The sequence below is a fragment of the Anser cygnoides genome, chromosome 11 (genome assembly GCF_040182565.1).
Source record: "Anser cygnoides isolate HZ-2024a breed goose chromosome 11, Taihu_goose_T2T_genome, whole genome shotgun sequence".
NCBI classification, from domain to species: Eukaryota; Metazoa; Chordata; class Aves; order Anseriformes; family Anatidae; genus Anser; species Anser cygnoides.
The window spans coordinates 15,545,733-15,562,941 of record NC_089883.1 but is presented as its reverse complement, the minus strand read 5'-3'; the positions used below and the strand labels follow the sequence as shown (position 1 = coordinate 15,562,941).

The following is a 17,209-nucleotide window of genomic DNA, read 5'->3' as shown; positions in this document are numbered from 1 at the left end:
CCAATGAGCACCCTGCTCTGCAGCAAACACCACAGATCTGAGCAATCGGAGTTATCTCTGAGTAACAGCATACCTGCAAGAAAAGGCCTGGAAAAACATTAATCTGATAGAAAGCTTTAAAGCAGCTGCATTAAACAAAGCCAGCCAAGGCTATTCTTGCAAGTTCTGAAGTAAATAATTTCCCAGTGGAAAAGGAGCCCCATGGACTAAACTAATAAAGAGAACTGTATGATCTAATGGTAATATTTTTAATTAAGTTAGCTTTATCAGATTGGCAGGAATGAAGTGATACCCTAAAGAAAACGAACCTTCAAATAGCAAAAAAAGAAAAACGGGGGTGGGGTATATTTGCATTCAGACACCCATAAAATTCCAGGAAAACTTCAGAACACCAGTGACAAAGCTTGTCGTATTAAAATCTCTCATGAATGCTGTTGCAGCAGAAAGACATACTGCTTTACATTGTGTCTTTTTATAAGCATGAGGGAAACAGTCACCCTGTTTAAAGAAAAAGGAGAAAATGTCACCACTAGCAGCAAAAAGCAAACAAAACCTAACCAACCAGCCAAACAAAAACCCCAAAACCTTTCAGTGCTTTGCCTGCCCAAGATATTAGGAAAAAAAAAAAACCACAGCAAATTCATTACACTGCTCTCAAGTCAGACTTTCTGGCACACAGATTATTACTACTAGCAAAAAAAAAAAAAAAGTTTTAAGGGGAAAGAAAGGGTTTCAAAAAGCCAAATACAAGCTAGCTATCAAAGGCACTAACCTTCGCCACCCTGCAGACCTCCATCACGTACTTCAACTACATGCCACTGCTGCTCAAGAGATGATGTCACAGATCAGAGCTGATGACCTAAAGATGGACACGCCTGAGCACAGCGCTGTCTTTATTGTGAAGACATCAGCTGCTTTTAATGCTCAGAGAGCAAGACTAGGCCCTTCTTCTAGTAGTCCCCTTGTTTTGAATGCAGAAATGTATAGTCACTGTAGTTACTACCATTTTAATGCTTCTATTTTGCTTCCAAAACCATGACTGCTCTACCTCTGATTTATTTTTTAAAAGGAATGAACTACATTAGCACATCCACCTTTGGGTTTTAAGGACTCCGAAGTTACTACACCAAGGTGAAGCTAGGGAACGCTAAGTTACTTCCCAAAACCAAACAGGTTTTTTTAGTATGTTCAAAAGAGACAATCACATTTTCCCTTGTCATTATTTTTCCACTGTCACACACACTTGAGTCTTCTCATCCTGAAAAGTAGTAGCCATAATGGCTGCTCATACAACAGTGTCCAAGAAATGGAGCACAAATTAGGAAACGTGGTAGAGCTGAATAGGAAGAAAAAAATCAACTTTTATATCTCCCAATTCTAATTGGGATGAACAGTACGTGTTCATTCAAAAGAGAAAATATCCCATTAGCTCCCAAATAAAAAGCAAATAGCAGCAAACATTCACAAATGGAGCTCAGTCTGTACAAAATACAGAACATGAAACAGAATTTGAAGCATTATGCTGGGGTTTTCAAATAATCTTGTAGCAGAAGAAAGAGTCTCATTTCAGAATACTGAAATATCATCTAACCACAGCTTCTCATTAGCTCCTGTAAGCTTTGCTTGCAGCAGAAAAACAGATCATTTTCCTCTTGGACACCTATTAAAACACTTATGTCCCACACTGCACACATATATCGTTATTGATTTAGCTTAAGGAAGTGATTTTTATATTTTACTGAGTTCTTGTCCAAGAAGTAAAAGCTCTAAATTTCAAGACAGATGTGTGTAAGATTCAAGGTAATGTATCCATGCAAATTATTTCAGTGTACTCTTGCCAGGGCCAGTGTACAGCTATTTAACTAATCATCCTAACAGTTCTGTGCATAAAAATTAGTAGGAAGACAATAATTAAGAAAACCAAATAAATTATATGACTAAGAATAACATGTAAATTGTATTTACAGACAGTAAGATATACTGTTCTGGGCATGCATTTAAGTCCTGGGTTGTAGGGTTTTTTTTTATTTTCATTTGCTATTTCTGACTATATGTAACATTCGACAGCGTTTCTAAACACACAACATTGCGTTTGAGGAGCCTGAACATTGATCTGTCAATCTCCTCCACTGGCATATCCAGCAAGGTTTATGGTAACCTCCATTCTTTGCACAATTTGGTTTTAAGCTCTTCCTACTAGATTCTGCTAAGGCTTCTCTCCTCAATGCCCCCAGCTCAATCCCTTCCAATGACAGCGCAGTTTCATGAGCTATCACCTCTGTTACTGCTGCCGCAGTTCTGCACCGAGCCTCTCAGGCTGCTGTGCTTGGGTCTCTACTGCACACTGCAGCCTCCCCGACAAAGGCGGCCCCACAGTGCGCTGTACAGCCCAGCACGAGAGGTTTTCGTGGATCTTTGCCAGGTTGCACTGCACACCACAGGCATTTTGCCAGAGAAAAGACACAACCCCCTCCAAGGATCGGAGACATAAACTCTCAACCTTCAGGCTTGCTGTATGGCATGGATGGTCTTTACTTTTATTTACTGAGTGTCAAGCAAGACGCTAGCAGAGCACAAACACAAACCATCACTGCTTCAGAATTCTCCCAAAAATGACATGGCTGAGAAAGCAGCTCAGGGACTCAGCAAGAATGCTGAAGAAATGTCAAGGAAATACACAACCTGGGACACAAGCTGTCCCCCAACTTCAAGCTCTTGCCAGAACCCAAGCCTTGAACATGCTCCTCCTCATTGCCTTTCCTCACCTCCAGGGACAGTTCCTCTTTTGAATAAATACATGAGAAGTTGGAGAAGCGTCTCTAATATTTAACAAAGCTCTGCAAACATTCCCATAGGGAACTGAATGCCTACACTCAGAAAGAGAACTCAACGGTGCACTCAGGCACAGAATGGTTTGGGTTGGAAGGGACCTTGAACATCTAGTTCCAACTCCCTTACCATCGCATGCTCTCAGCAGGGCTCAAAAGCTGAGCCCTGCTATGTTAATGATAGGATACATGATAGATGATATGACCACTGTGGACTTGTGAGCATGCAGAGGTAATTGCTTTACATTACCACAACGATTCTCTTCTGAGTACAGCTGGAAAGAGCTGCTGCAGAACTGGGCTGCGAGCAGTTTCAGAAAAGAACATATAAGCTAAGTCGCAGTTTAATCACTGTCGTACCTTATAACATTCCAGGCTTGACACTACATTCTAAATGCATACAGAGGTGCATGCACATTACTTATAAACACAGCCATCTTCACACCTACCTTCAGAATTTACGAAGTTGTGCAACAAACAACATTACCTGTCAATATACCGGTTAAAATACTAAATAAGCTGTCAGATGGCACAACACCCAAGTCAACAGAATACGTTCAGCAATGTAGAGAGGCAAATTAAAAAGCTCTTTATCCTATTGCCCATGTAACATACGAAAAACAGACAGCTTTTTCATGGCCTGCTTTATCACTGTGTTTGGATTAGTGCAATGTGAAACGCAGCAACTGCTGTTATGTAACTAAACCCTGAGTATACAGTTGTCATTCTGGGTAAATTTAACTCTGCAGGTTTAGGACAGAGGTCTATTGCCAGCCAGACCATGTGAAATAATAGAAATTTAAAGACATCGGGCCCTTTCTGGTATCCTTCACGCATAGAAATAATTAGACAGGTCACTTGCACATCAAGACCCCAGTCTGCTTGTTACAGAAACCTGGGGGTAACAACCACTGTAATAGCAAGCTTGAGAACAACAAATCCTGAGGAAGGCACGGCTGCTCAGCTACGAAGCTGGCTATGTTCTCCCCCACATGCATTCAGACAGCAGGCACCAGCAACACAGACACTTTCACAGTTTAATGCAGTGAGAAGCCAAAGCGTGTGAGCTTGTACTGTGACGAAATCATAACAGGGAACCTTATAATGAGAATAAAGTGTATTATTAGCACTGTTATGAAACTGTTTTAGCACTTGCAATTAGTGCTTCCCTATGACTATCAGTTAACATTAATCTGTGAATCTGTTTCCCTTCTTTCATCATTTATCAACAGGCAAGTCACTGAGTTACCTTTAACTGAAAGTGGTGAATTAGCACCAGTGCTGGAACAGTGTCAGGTAACAGTAACACAGCCCAAACAACTCATGTCTGAAAATAAACAAGAAGAGGAGTAGCAAGAAATAGAAGAAAAATCTCACAATTTATTTTATTTCTGAAAAAGCCTCCCTAAGCTTGATGATCGTCTCATTTTAGGGTCTTTACATACACCCTTCTAATGATTTTGAAATGCCGTAAAGGTTTTTTTGCATTTCACACAATTCAAGAGCTTGGTTCAGGTGAAGAGATTTTTCTAGCACCACACATTCATCCCCTGTTCTACAGGCAGAGCTGTGCCACTTGCTGACCAGGCCAGAACCTGGAGGTCTGTCTTCTGTCTTGAAAATCCCTTCAGATTTCACTGGGAAAGGCCTGCACTTACTGGAGCGTAAAAATTGACTTCTGTCATTGCTGAAAACAGTTTCCACTTTAGTTCTAACAGAAACTTGTCTTCAAACTTAAATGAATGAGGACATTGCAGAGGGAGAGATGATCATATCACTGACTTCCGCATACTGCCTCATGACTGTAACTTATCCTCCAATTCACAGGTTACACAGAATGTGCCAACACTTTTTTTTTAGATTAATCCATTCCAAAGGTAAAGCACTTAAAGTAGATATACTTAAACAATGTGAGCTAAAATCTGACTGTGACCTCACAAAAGCATATACTGAAACTACATCTACAGATGTTTTAATATACTTAAAAGACAAGCACATTAGAACATCTCTTAAAACTCAAAAACATTCCACGTTCATAAACAAGGTACAATAAACTGCTAATAGGATGAAAACTGAAAAAAGATGGTATAGAAAAAACAAATTTTTCATGAAATTCAACTAAAAGCATATGCTGATACATTTACCAACAGACAAATACCATTTGGGTTATGAAAATTACACGTTTGCCTTCTTCCAACCACAAATCTTGTTGGGGCTGAAAAGCAGGATTTACAAAACTTACCAGGGATTTATTTCTTGCCATTCTGCAGCCCAGCCAAGCAAGGAGCTCTGAGTGCTATGCTGGACAGCCACGATCCAAGCATATTGAACTGCGCATGCCCACATCACCTATACGGTGCATGGACAGCCAAGTCCAACCCCTTCCACGCCAGTAGATTTACTCACTTATGCATTGCACAACAAATGCAATTTCTTCTTTTTCTTTTTAAGGAAAGTCCAGAAATAAACGTGAAAGCTCAAGCATAATAATCAGGTAGACTGTGGAGCAGCAGCTAACAATCTAGGCCCTACAGCATTCTAGATCTTCAAATCTCTTCCCTAGAGATAAAAGCAGCAGGCCAAAGTGCTTCTCAGCAGTTAGTGGATTGCGCAGCCTTGGTCAAACCCATCCTACAGGTTCAGAACTTGTCTGACAGAGACATGGCTACACAGCACTTCAGAGTGCTTAAAAAAATGCAAAGGTTAAGACTGGCAGTTAGCGACAATGATCTATTTTCACTTTCACCACTGCTCCCCTTCAAAAGCACACAGCTACAAAGCAGATGTGAATCTTCAGCAGTAACAACAGAGGAAAGCTCAGAATTTGGTTTGACCAAGTACTCCCCAGTTCCTCCAACCCCTAAATTATGCTCACATGAAGATACGTCTGAACCTCTCCTGCCAAACATCTGCCAGAATTACATACTTGGGCTATCAGAATCTTCCCCTTCCAGCACTACTTGAAGCAGCTGTCAGATAGGTCACTGGCTTTAGGTACCTATCACCCAGCTGCAGTATTAATTCACAAGTTTTCCATTAACAAGTCAACCAAAAAGTGATCTTTCAACACAAAGAGGAAAAAAAATAAGCCCTAGTAGTTAGCTGCGAGCCTCTGTATGTAAGCTTGCCATCGGAAGCCCTGCCCACCTACCCGATTGTATCGCACCAGACACTCCCCACACACTCAAGGACTGCTGATGACACCCACAGGCCACAGCCCTCCGCCCAATTACTCCTGGCTTCATCATTCCCTTCTCCCTGAAGGCTTGCAGACAGTTCTGTATCTTGTTTCCTAATAGACATAACACAGCCTTTGATGTTCTCATCACTTCTCTTTAACTTTCATTCTAGTCAGCATTTTCATTCACACTGAAATTAGAGCTTAATGCTCCTGGTTTAAAGAGACTTTCAAATAAGTTCATGAAAATGTATCGAGTGACATACGTATGTTTTTAAAATGCAAAAGCCCTACAGAACTCATTGGACTGGGCTTTGTTCGGGGAAACAAAGCTTTTTCACTCGAGTCCACAACGTACATTTCTGAATCAAGCTGAAATGCCAGACAAATAATAGCACTGAAAACTTCCATCCTAACGAGGGAGGTGGAAATCTTAAATACATGCCTCCTTACTGTTGGGCTCTTCAATTTATTTGATATGAGCTTTTTTGATATGATTTGGTATGAGCTTGGTATTGCACACTTCTCCGTGATTTACCCAGTGAAGACAGAAGAGGAGTACTGTGTCATCACTGGAGGGTCGATGGAAGCAGTCGCTCAGGAAGCTGGCAACAAAGCTGTCAGGATGTGCCCAGAGCAGAAGGCTGAATTTCTGATTCCTGGGTTCACACAAGTAGTAACATAGAAATTTCATAGTTAGGACGTGAAAATTTCATGTGTCTGATACATTTGAAGAATTAAATTAAAGCACTTCAATGAGCCAACTGATGGAAGCTGCCAGAGTCTACTAACATATTTATAAAACACTTCTTGGGACAGGACTGTAACAACATGTTAATGGATGCCCCCGTCTTTGCGTTAGATACTCTGAGAATCAAACACAGCTCTCTCACAAGGGACTTTCTGCCCACTTCATCAAAGTTTAAATAACACAAGTTTGTTAACATTTCTAATAATCTTAGACAATGGAAAATAGGAGTCTCCCATGAGGCCATATTTGAGGGCGTAACAAAAAGCTTCACAGAAGCTGCATGATGTCACATAGCAGTTAATGTGCTTTTTTCATCAGATGGATGCTGCTCCTGCCTTGCCCCACTCCTCTTCGTGAACAGGGAAATTTCAAAGGGAAAGAGGAAGCACATTGTTTATTTTTTACTTGTGCCCTTTTCTCAGTTAAAATGCAGTAAAGTTTTTAACTGGCTTCCTTTTGAGCTCTCTGCATTTCAAAACACAGCAGCAGCTACCCAAATATCACAACTTTCTCCACAGTAAGCCCCAGCTTTGTTTTTTGTTTGGTTTGTTTGTTTTTCCCCCTTCAGTGTTATCTGTTCTTATTTCACAGTTATGTCCAGGTTCTTAAAATGTCAACAAATCCTTTCCAGGTTAGCAGCAGACGAGGGGCTTCTGCTTCGCGCATGAGAATACTTTGTCTACTCTTTCACCAGTTTCCTAACTCACCTTGGGCAAATCCTGGTGCAGAGAAGACACCATCCAAGTGGCAGCATAACGTTATCAGGGCCTCATTACTCCACTAAGTCCACTAGACCTCCTAATTCATGAGGAAATGGAAGTTGCAGTGACTGAACAGACGGGTAAGAGAAACAATGGGTTTTACCTGCTCGGTGAGGTCACCCCCAGGAAGAGCTACTTTACTTCTTATTGGAGGGGTCAAGAGGATAAAGAACACGCACTGAATTTTAGCTATAAGCTTCACAGATGGATTTTTAAATTGCCAAGGATAAAAAAAAATTAATTTATTTGCAGACAGCTAAAAATCTCAGAGCAAAGGACAGCTAGTCTGGGGACTGACAACTCCATCATAATAACTCATTATTTTCATGCTTTTGTAGCCTAAAGACTTTGGGCACACTAACAACAAACCAACTTCAGAGGATAATTAGAACATAACGGGAATTCCTTACTTAAATGAAGACAAGAGTGAGAGCAAAGAACAGTTTCCAGCATCCTATATTGGCATGTGACAAAAACTGAAGTCAATGAAAAAAGATAGCAAAAACCTGGGAGTTGTTTTATTTTTAGGCACCCCTTCAACCTTTTCTTTTACTTGCCAGTGTGCCTTTTTGGCTGGCTGAACTAGTTACTCAAAGCACCTGACAGTTTCAGCTGACTCAAGGAACACATTTAAGCTTTATCTGTGCCGCATAGTTATTTGCATCAACTCAAGAGTCTGTTCTTTTGACAGTTGTCTCATTTAATTGAGTAAAAAAAGCTGTCAGTCTAAAGAAACTGAGCCCAAGGTAAACTCACTTTGAACCAACCATCTGCCAGAGCATCTCTCAGGACAGTCAATACTTTAGGATACATTGAATCCAGTTCTCTGGATCCCTAATTAGATCGTTCCCGAATTAAACTGTCAATGGCCCTAAAAATTCAAGGCACACCTTGCAGCTACAGAGGAAATTCTTTTCCCTTACAATAGGCATGAGGGAAAGCCCACAAAATGACTTTAGTAACAACTGTAGTAAAACAACAAAAAAAAATTTCACAACAGATTAAATCCATACAGCAAGCCCCCAAAATACCAACTTCCATGGATCTGCTGATCCAAATACAGGTTCCCATGTTATACCGCAGCATAAAAATAAAAAGAAGCAATATCCTAGAAGAGAAGAAAGCAGATAATATTGCCCTAGGGGAGATTTTCTTTCAGTTCCCAACAGTAACGTGGGTCTGGCCTGGTCAGGTAATTTACTAATTCAAATAGATATACAAGACTCACATGGTTGTTGTAGATCAGTAGCATTTCTAGCTGCAGTAGGAAAAGAATGTGATGCATTTTAGATTAGAAAGCCAATGGATGAAGAACCAGATTTGCCAACTAATGTTACTGAGGCTCCATCACAAATGCAGCCTGACACATAGCAAGGAGCCTGGCACCATTAAAAGATTTTACAGGGATTTGATGCACATCATTATCAATTACAAACTCCACTTGCATTTTTTTTCTGCAGAGGAATCACTTTTAAATCCATTCCTCTATATGGATTCTCTAGTGTCTAATAGGTGCTTTCTTTTAATTGCATGTAATTAAGTCTCTTCTGTAGGCCTGTTCTCAGAGAATTTGCAGATACGTCATTATCTGTGAAACATCTGTCCTTCTGTCAGACATGACCAAAACCATGGATTAGAAAATAGTGGTGGGAGGGGAAACATACCTAAAGTTGAAATCCCTGTGAAAGAGCAAGAAAGAAAGGGAATATGAAGAAGACAACCTTGGGGGTAAGGGGGAAAAAAAGGTAAAGGAATGAAAACATTCTATGGTCAGTTTATTGAAACGAAACAAAATCCACTTGGAATTCTCTCTGTGTTCATGCTTATCTGCCACATCAAACCTTCAACCCTTTTAAATCCCATCATTTCTATGTATTAGCAGGTGAAATAACGTATGTATGGAATACAATCACTGGAGAGACCTTCAAAAGCTACTTGGATCTAGTTAAGCTTCTCTACAAAGCCTAGAAGGACCATTTCAGGGGCTGTAGCTGAATACTGGACAGTTACAGATTAGTTCAGCTCAGCAAGAGACACAAATTTGCCATACTTATCGTGATTTGACACTCTAAGAGTAGTTAACCATCCAGTCTTGCACAGAAAACAAAGCCTTGAAATGAGAAAAATGTGACTGTAAGGCAGCCACTCCTGTGCATCTCCATTTGCAGGACAAGGTAGGAAAGCAGAAAAGCAAAACCTTAACTACATTTACAGCTCTCCTCTTCAGGTTTTCACTGCCTTACTTCCATCCTCACCATCCTGGCTTATCTAAGAGAACGATTTGTCAGCTAGCTGAATTCTCAAGTCACTGAAAATTAATTCCACATTTGTAGTTTCTTCAGCATATTCTCAGCTCTTTGAAATACACAAGGAATTAATCCATTCAAAGAGGTCTGTTGTTCAAAGCTAACCCTTCTCATTTTTGAGGAAAGATTCAAGCAAATACAAGAGCCTGGGTTTTACAACATCCATTTTGTACCTGGTCGTGACCTACTAATCTTCAAAGTCCACTGATCCACTAATGTTTCTGGAGTAAAGCCACTGATTCTTTGGGAGTCAGAGAGCAGCACTTAAAGGGACGTTGCTGGGAGGTGAGGGGGCAATGATGACAGCACTGACACTGGCCTGTGTAAATAAAAGGTGAAACTTGAAATTACTGAAATCAAATCAAGATTTTCAGCTTTTAGAACACAGTATGTATTACGACAATTTCATGAGAATTCCTATTTGTTTTACTATAATATAGTGCTATAAAAGGCCAAATTCTACCCTCTACTGTGCAATGCGTAGATTCATACAGCAGCTTCATAAATGCACATGACATTTAGGTCCAGGAGTCACCCATAAAAAAATCAAATATAGCATACATAGAACAAGAAGCATCTTTCCACTTCATTCAATCTGAAGTATTTCCCAATCAGTGGCAGACAAATTACATGAAGATGAAGAACATTATGTAGTGCTAAAATAAAAGGAATTGGAAGAAGTGTCAGTTTATAACAATAATTGCATTAGATCTGAACCAGTCTAGCTGCAACGGGCCACCTATTCTCCAACACACAGTTCTGACTTCTTTTTCTCACAATGAATTACGAGTGACTTTCCCAGTTGCTGCATTAAGGCCACAAGGAATGCAACAGTCTTAAGAAAGGAAGGACTCTTCCTGCATTAGCATGTACACAGGACTGCATCACTAACAGTAAAATCATGTTCAGCTTCACTGGGCTGACAGCCACACTCAGCAGTTGGAAAATTCTGCCATTTAAATACACAGAAATGCAATGCTCAAACTCACAACAATTAACTTTTTAAAATCTTGTCTAGAAGTCACAAGTCGATAAAAGTCAATTGCTCTCAGTTTACCTTTGCCCTAAAATCTGTCAGTCGGGGAAGGTACACCCCAAATAAACTTACCACTTCTAATTCTTACCTGTATACCATGCTTATGAGATGCATTCCTTTCCCACTTGTACCTTTAAACACCCACGGTGTAGATATCTGAATTTGCTGTACACCCTGAAACACTGGGCTTCCCTTATGGAACTGTTGTAGTTTAAAGGAGAGAAAGAGGTACACTGAGGGTGATTCCCTGACTTTATTTGGACATCAGCCTTCAGAAGTTTTATCTTTCTGTATTTTCCCCTAAAAACACCCACTTCTTTATGTTAGGAAATAAGGGACATTTTGAAGAATTAACTTACTGTGCAAACACCTCTCTATTTTTTGATCAATCCTGTGTGAGCCGACTACCTCACATTCTATATTTTGGATGAGTAGGAGGTATCAATGCTGCATACCTGAAGACGAGCAGCATTAGAACACCCTATGGTAGCTATCACTGTGGAAATTGAAACACAATAAGGCTTCTTATCAACCTTGGAGACCTGCCCCTTCCCTTCTAATGCTTTTCAGACAACTACGAAAGAGAAACCTGATGAGGATAGATAACAGACCTAACTTGCTGGTTTGCAAGGAAAATGGCTGAAGCTTCATAGCCACTGCGAAGTAACTGCACATCAGAAAAGCTGTGAAGTTAGACTTTAAGCAAACTAGGTAAACATCTTCCACCAAATTGCTTTTGTTATTGGATTTGCGACACAATAAGGCATTTCCAAGTCAGCACCCATCCAATTTCACCACAGCTTAAAGTAACTACTATCAACATCAAATACTTGAAGCAAATCTCAAAACCCGTAGAGTACAGAAACTCACTCATCTGGTTTCCAGACCTTGGAAGCCCCTCAGGACAGGGCTTCTCCCATCTTCTGCTCTTTTCCAACCCATGTTATGCATTTTCTTAATTAATCAGACATCACACAAACAATATTTTCATACTCCTTTCCCCAGCCCAAGCAGCAACTTTCACTTGCTCTTCAAGAATTATGCTTCCAGGGACAATACCTACTCACGGTATCACTAGGATTTTTCTGCATTTCTGCCAGAACTATTTAATTTCATTGACACAAACACAACCTCCCCAAAAGGATCAAGGGGAAATCTTCTCATGCAGGCAGCAGAATATACCTACTCTTACTTGTCAGATCTACATTAAAGAGCACTAATCACTCTCAGCGAGAGTGACTTTTTATACCTTAGGTTAGAAACTGGCAGCCTTATCTGCTGTGAAAGATACAAGTTCTTCACGATTCTGTACATTAGGCTGTCTGGGGAAGAAACAGAGTCTACATTCATTAATTTTTATGCTATAGCTATTACTATATCATTTAAAGCAAATTAACGTGTAATGGTCAAAATTCCCCCCCTCAAAAAAATTACTTTTATGTGCATTACAATGTTATAGTTTTGATGGTTTATATATTATCTGAGCAACTACTTTCCATTTTAAATTTCAGTTCTGTTCTTTTTGCCCTTTAGGAGCCCATGAGTTTGGTTTTGGTTGTTTGGATAAGACTATTACTTGTATTCCGTGACTCTCATGCCGCAACACTGATTGCATATCCAGCATTACATCAAAAGCAAACAGAAATCTGGCACAACTTTTGCTTTTTACAAAGTGTAAATAGATTCATTTAAAAGTGAAGGATTATGCAGGAAACATTCAGAGAGCCATTTAAGCCTCTGCATATGTTTATTGCCATTTCTACCAAGCCTAGGACATACAATGTAGACTACACCAGCAGTGCTCTACAGTCTGCTCTCAGCTAATCTAAGCAATTAGGTTTCAGAGGCTTATTAAAACCATTTCTTTCCCTCAGGTTGAGTCTTACAAAGAGTAGAAAAACAAAGCAAAAGCATTAGCAATCAGCCTCATGGCAAACATAATAAACTCTGGTCATCATACCTCTTGAAGTGTGGCTGGGCTAGCAGCTTACTTTATCCAAGCACTAGTTGTAACAGGGGCTCTTTCCCCAGTGAGTACTAGATACTGTCTCTTTCATATTCAGAATTGGTAGTAAATACTGCTAAGTCCATAATCTTAGCTTGTTTTCAGGAAACAGCTAACATTACTTGTCAAACCTGTACACAAAAATGTCTTCTGAAAGACTGGAGCTTAAATTTATCTAGCCAGAAGGAAGGTTGTTAGGACAGCAACAAGCAAAAGATAAATTTCATTAAGCTGTCACAAAGTTTACTCACCCTGAAAAAGAGTCTTTGCTATAAATGAGGAATAAGATATATAAGGAATAAATGAGAAATACCTACAGGTGAGATACTGAGAAGGCTGAAACACAAGCAGCACAGATGAGAGAAAGCAAAAATAGTAGAACTAAATTACTCCAACAGAAGAGAAATGAAACAGTTTATTAGTCCTCAGTGGAAGGAGACCTCAATTCCATTTTAATTTCAACACACAAAGCATATAAGCCATGTAATACTCAAACATTATTTTTGTTACTGTGGTTATCAGTATTTATCTACCTCAAAAAACGACACTTCCTCAAACTCTTTCCCAGCTGTTCATCTTTCAGAAGCAGTACTTCAATGCATCAATTTAGCAATTTATAAGCATACCTGCATCTGTTCCAGTTGCTCACCACATCAATTTTCTGAAACAAAATCATCATCTTGTTTCCATTAATTGGTCATTACAACATGTTGATCTCAGCAGTCCATCATTTGTTATAATTTTGTCAATTAAAAAAAACAACCTGGGAGATGATCTCTGCTAATGGGACACCACATCCCTTGCATTTGCTGTTCTCTAAAACCTTCCTTCGCTGTTTTAGAATTGCTTGATAAAACTTATTAAATGCTTTCAATGAAACCTTCATATTCAGGACATATTACTGGCTAGCTAATAACACTGTAATTCTAGCTTGGCATCTCCACCTTCCTAACTGACATTTCATCTTAAATTTAGAAATATCTTACTGATCCCAATGATTAAAAGCTTACATTCAAATGGATCACAGATTTCAAAAATCACACACACCCATAAAGGGGAGATGGCTTTTCCCAAATATACACTGAAAGCAAATACAGCAGGTGTCACTATCAATCAAGATCATCGAATCATTGAAAATCCCGAGATGGAATGGATCTAGAAGGATCATCAAGTCTAACTCGATGATGTTCATTTTTTCCTGAAGATGCAACTTTCCTCTAGAGATAGAAATATTTCACTTAAATTTTAATATCCAGCAGCTCCTACTGTCTTCATGTTGGAAAGAAAGCTCTTTCAAAACCTGCTTAGCTCAGAAACAGAAGCTTGAGCAAGCTACTAATATGAACATACATAAGAATATTTTTAGAAAACTCTAGTGTTAAGAAAGTTACTTCCATGCCCATTTGGGTCTCATAAATACTAAGAGTGAAACCTGCTGCTTCCTTCCACCCTCCAGAACAGAAGAAATTAACATCGTTTCACTGCAGATTTAATAGACAATACCTGGCAACACTTGCATTAGCAAGATTCAAACAGAAATAACAGCGCAAGCTTCCCTAGTCTCTTGGGAACCAGTATATGCCACTTCTAAAGGACAACATGTATATATTGAGAAGGTAAGGAAATGCCATTTCAGGAACTGTTTCTACTCCTAAAATGGGAATTTTAGTTCAGAGCATTAGTAAACCCAGGAAAGATGCAGAAACTAGACAGTTAACAGAAACCTGAAACATTCTCTTAGAGCTGAATAAAAAGGGGTCTTCAGTATAGCTGACACAATCATGAAGAATCAGTGGCTGAAAACCAACTGACAGAACAGCGATGGGAAGTAATGGAGAGTTATTAACAGGGTCTGAGTGACACCTCTATGTGAGCTCTTCAGATTAAGATTAAATTTGGGATCTGTTATTGGGGGGGGCAGTTCTGAAGGAAAAGTTCCTTTTTTTATTGTTGTATTTGATTTCTGTTTGAAGTATGTGGTGCATTATGCACATTGCAATACTCTTTTATATTAATTACTGCTTTGGGTTTTGGTATGAGAGAAGTCCATAACCTGTCGACGCTTGGGATTCCATCTCTTCTCCAAATTCCCAAGTGTACACCAACCTCCTGTCCTCCCCAGTCAGACAGCCGACATCAACGCTATTCCAAATTTGTTCATCTAACTTAAGTTCAAAACGAGGAAGGAGGCAACAGAAACCTGTAGGGTTTTCTTTTAGTTTTATATTTCTATCAGTTCTCTCGTACTCTGAGGAAAGACTTCCAGCTTGTTTCTCCCATAAGAATCTCACCATTAGTTCTCTGACAGCAAATCCACCTGTCAACTGCTGCAAGCGAATGTGTACTTCTTCTGTAAAGCGATATTTGCTCCCTTCTCACTGAACATGTACAGATGATGTTGCATCCAGAATATGCTACTCTGAATTTATTGATAATGTATCTGCTGTATTTTCCCAATGCGACAGAAGACCCATGGAGAGGCCCATCATTTCTAGCTCCATTTTACTAGCTACTACTTTCACTATAAAGCACTCCGATAAAACTCCTTTAGTCTGAAGTCTGTCAAATACAGGTCTTCTGCAATGGTCCCTGAAGACACAAACCAAAAAGCAGGCATCAGCTTTTTTCTTTAAGGCCTACAACAGTGACCTTGGGCTCCTTTGCTTCACTTAATTTGACTTTGTATTAACTTCAGATTAAATACCAGCCTTCCTTACTAATTTTAACAGTAACATCTGCATCAGCAAGACATGGTAATAAAAAGTAGAAAAGTTCATTAATGATATTTTGGATATATCCAGCTCCTGAAAGTCTCTTTGGACAAAACCTGCCCTTAATCCTTATCCATAAAACAACCACATATTAGGGATCTGAAGTTACGTAACAAACAGTGTTTCAATGCTCTTCGCATCCTGAATCTGAAAATCCACTGGGATTGAACAGTCTCTGATGGCTGATAGCATGTATTGAGCAAACACTTCCATTTTAAGCTCAGAATCTGCAGTAACGACTGATGTGGCCACCATCAAACCAGAGCCCTCCCAACACCCTCTCATCCCCTAACAGTGCTGAGCCATGAGACACTGACTGGTATCTGCTCCCAGCTGTAACACGTCAGATGTGGCCATGCAGTGACTGCAGTCACCTCACACATGCTGTGGGTGAACTTGGGGGGATGGGGGGGTCCCTGTGTCCAAAGGAAAACATACCTCTAGAAAAAGTTTTGAGGCCGTATCATCCCTTCCCATTTCTTTTTAGGCACAGATTTGATCACATAAATCACATGAAATACTGCTACTAAGAATTCAAACAATTTATGCTTGTTTGTAAGTGCTTCTGAAAGACTTTTTTCCCTTGATAACTCAATTGCCCCTATAAGAACTCTTACCCAACACACAGAACTGAATCACCTCCTCCAGTGCACAAACCTACACTATGAATTTTTCTGAACTCTACCCTCCCCTGACACAGTGACTGTGGACACCTGCATCCAGGCAAGTAAGTGCAACATTCAGTGACATGCATCACGACATCTGCACTCCATCTTCCACAGTTCCACCACAAAGCATTAAACAAGTCCTAAGGAACGGACACCTCATTTGCAACATGCACAAGCAAATTTCACCAGCAACAGAAAACAAATTTATAACCACTGTGACGCTGAAAAGGAATTTCTTTATTTTTCTTTCAACTTGCTCTTTCTTATGGAAAACATCAAGAGGCTATCTATTCCGGCAGTCCCTCGAGTAACATGTTTTTACAATGTATTATAAACTGTTCCACAATGCTAGAAGTCCACCTGAGTCTGCAAAACTGAATGACTGCCATAGTACTATTATCCGCACATTAGAAGACAAATTACTTCTAATTTGTCTAAAAGCAGGCAAGTAGACTGCTTAGTCCTTATAAAGGCTGGTGGAAGCCACACACAAAAGCTTTGTCATGTTTTAATCTAAAGTATGCCTTAAATTTGAACTGCCATATTTAAAGGTAATAAAAATATCAAATGCCTTAATTTTAAGAAAGCCTTAATTACTCCCCTTTTTGTTCTTGTTTCATGTCTAACACTTTGTTCTTAGTAATGTCCAGCAGTTTCAAATCTCTATGCTTAAAACAAAACAGACTGGAAAAATTGAAAAGAAATGCAAACCAAAAGCTGTGTGTTTACACAGAAAACATTATACTGGAAAGCAGTAACAGAGAAATATTTACTTTTCTGGGAGAAATATCACATAGAAATGTCAGCATTACACAAAAAAAAACTCAACTGCTTGCATTTATACTTAAATGTGGTTGCAAAAATCAGACTCTGCATGAGATCAACTCAACCCCACGTTTCCCTGT

The 17,209-nt window shown here is 39.6% G+C and overlaps 1 protein-coding gene and 1 long non-coding RNA gene across 5 annotated transcripts in view; both read right to left on the bottom strand.

The window, feature by feature from the left end:
• The window catches only part of RORA (RAR related orphan receptor A), a 414,152-nt gene that overhangs the window by 344,781 nt on the left and 52,162 nt on the right, over positions 1 to 17,209 (bottom strand). The gene's annotated exons all lie outside the window — the stretch shown is intronic.
• LOC136791711 (uncharacterized) overlaps positions 1 to 17,209 on the bottom strand; it is a 77,384-nt gene that overhangs the window by 47,942 nt on the left and 12,233 nt on the right. The window contains exon 1 of the long non-coding RNA XR_010834268.1: positions 773 to 17,209. This exon is cut by the window's right edge and continues 12,233 nt beyond it. This is a non-coding gene — a long non-coding RNA (uncharacterized lncRNA). The remainder of the gene's footprint in view (positions 1 to 772) is intronic.